The sequence below is a fragment of the Vespa crabro genome, chromosome 6 (assembly GCF_910589235.1).
Source record: "Vespa crabro chromosome 6, iyVesCrab1.2, whole genome shotgun sequence".
NCBI lineage: Eukaryota > Metazoa > Arthropoda > Insecta > Hymenoptera > Vespidae > Vespa > Vespa crabro.
In genome coordinates this window covers 9,895,119-9,897,618 of record NC_060960.1, presented here as the reverse complement: position 1 = coordinate 9,897,618, position 2,500 = coordinate 9,895,119, and the positions used below count along the sequence as shown (strand labels likewise).

Below are 2,500 nucleotides of genomic sequence, written 5' to 3'. Positions count from 1 at the left end.
CTCTTTCTTACACGAATACATTCTATCTATCTCTCTTACTGTAGTACACTCTCGTCTCGTACATGCTCGTGACTGTAATCGATTAATTCGAGGAGAGAGAAAGAAAGAGAGAGAGAGAGAGAGAGAGAGAGAGAGAGAAAAGAGAGAGGAAGGATGATGCTCCTCGATCGGTCAAGATTTTTACCAGAGAATATAAGAAATAAACTGTATGAAGATAAGAACGTATGGAAAAATCAATTGGATTTTATTATTAATTTCTTTTTATTTTGTTCTCGTTGTTTCTTTTTCTCATGGAGAAAAAAAGAGATAGAGGTAGAGATAGAGATAGAGAGAGAGAGAGAGAGTGAGAGAGGGAGAGAGAGAGAGGAGTTAAAACAACGATCGAGATAAAAATAAAATTATTTCGTATAGTATATCTAAGGTTATCTTCGTGTGTCGATGTTGGGACAGATCGAGGTAGATAATTTTTATTATAAAGAAAGGGTTAATCAATGACCATAGTACATCGTACGTAGTAGTATCGTTTTCTTACCGGTCGAGAAACTCTGGGCTTTTGTGAGGTATAACCTCTACCTGCGATTATGGAAATGCACGAGCTCGATCGTCCCTGTAATTAATTTCGTCGCGACGAGGACCTCGGCCATGCATAAAAGATGGCCCCGCCACGGCGATGCGACGTGGATCGTACTTCATCCTGACGCGAATAATTAAAAGTGTAACATTTTCTTTTACAAAGTATTCTTAGAGAGCCTACCTCGGGCTATCATGTGTATCTCGAGATACGTTGTTGATAATCGTTAGGTTGCCGTCTCTCGATCAAACGAGATCGTGACCGATCGATCGAACGATCTCGTTCGATTTTTTTTTTTTATTTTTTCCTTTTTCTTTTTCTTTTCTTTTTTTTTTTTTCTTTTCGTTCGGGGTTTTCATTACTTATCCTTTTTGTTTGTTTTTATCACATCTATATAGATTTGTGTGTATGTGTGATATAAAAACAAAAAATGAACAAATTTAAACAAAATAATATTAGAAAATTCAATATATAAAGATCATTTACGAAGATATCTATGATATCAAAATTAACGTGTCTATAGGTTATTTAGTAATGAATTTAGCAGCTTGGCTAGATCCACGGAGTTTAGGGTTAGGGGTTCAGAGACGAGAGAGGGAGAAAAAGGAAAAGAGAGATAGAAATAGAGAGAGAGAGAGAGAGAGAGAGAGAGAGAGAGAGAGAGAGAGAGAGTATGGCCAGTCGATGGACGGAACATGCGAGGATTTTGCCGTTCTTTCCTATCCTACAATGGCTTCCGGACTCGTGGCATTGCCTCCCGAGGGGAGAAATTATCCATGAAATATTGAGGGACCTTGCGAGCATTAACCCTCGTTCCAATTGCACCACGTATGCCACGTAACCAACACTTATGACGTTCACGTTATCCGACAGGTGCGCCAACCTTTATACATCCCGATTTTTCTTGTCTCTATTCTGCTATAAGTGATAGCTCCGTGTGTCTGTCTGTGAACGTTGTTTCTCTTGTTAAAAAAAAAAAAAAAGAAAAAAAGGAAAAAAAAAAAGTAGAAGGAAGGGAGGAAGGAAGGAAAATAAAATGAAGGAAGAAAAGAGAAAAAGAAGAAAGAGAGAAAGAAGAGGAGAAAGAAATAGATTCGTAGAAAAAGTCAAATTGAAAAGTTAAAACATTAATCGGAGTCACTCTCGAAGTACGTTCATTGTTTTTAAGGGAAAGTTCCAAAGTGGAAAATCGAACTCGTGGACTCTCTACTTTGAAGCAGAGAAAATAGAGAAAGTGAGGTTAAAAGGCGGGGAGGGAGGATGGGTAGGTGGGTTAGGAGAGAAGAGGAGAGGAGAAAAGAGGGATGGGTGGATGGGTGATGGTGGCGGTGGTAGTTGGAAGCGTCGATAACGTTGGAAATCCCGTGCGAGCCGGCTATCGAAGGGACATTGCGTGGTATTGGTGATGGTGGTTATAAGAATTTACTTGGTGGTAGCCAAGGAAGGCCCAGAAGCGTATCTCCCTCGTTCACGTCGTCCTCTTCTCTCTTCTTTCTTCTTCCTCCTTCTTCGTTTTCTTCTTCTTCTTCTTCTTCTTCTTCTTCTTCTTCTTCCTTCTTCCTACGACGGGCATCTGCGAGGGGTAGTTTGGCGTGGCCATTAATTCATCTGCTCGTTGATTGCCTATCCCCTCTTTTCCCCCCTTCTCGTCTCCTCCTCTACCGCAACGAGCCGTCTCTCCGCACTTTTCTAATTAATTTCTAACTCGAGGTTAGCCCGCAGTCCTATCGCCCTTCTAGAAGTCCTCCATGACTCTCTCCCCATAGCTTCCTCTCTCTCTCTCTCTCGAATGAACGAACGAACGAACGAATATGAGTAAGAGAAGAGTGGAAGGAAACGTTAGTCGTCACTTTTATAGGCTGGCGTGATCGATGCCAAAGGAAGAAAGAAAATAGTCTTTCAGTTCTGACGTTCGTTCGGCCGTCTCGA

At 41.0% G+C, this 2,500-nt stretch overlaps 1 protein-coding gene across 16 annotated transcripts in view; it reads left to right on the top strand.

Moving 5' to 3' along the window:
• The window catches only part of LOC124425069 (zinc finger homeobox protein 3), a 399,866-nt gene that overhangs the window by 104,651 nt on the left and 292,715 nt on the right, over positions 1–2,500 (top strand). The gene's annotated exons all lie outside the window — the stretch shown is intronic.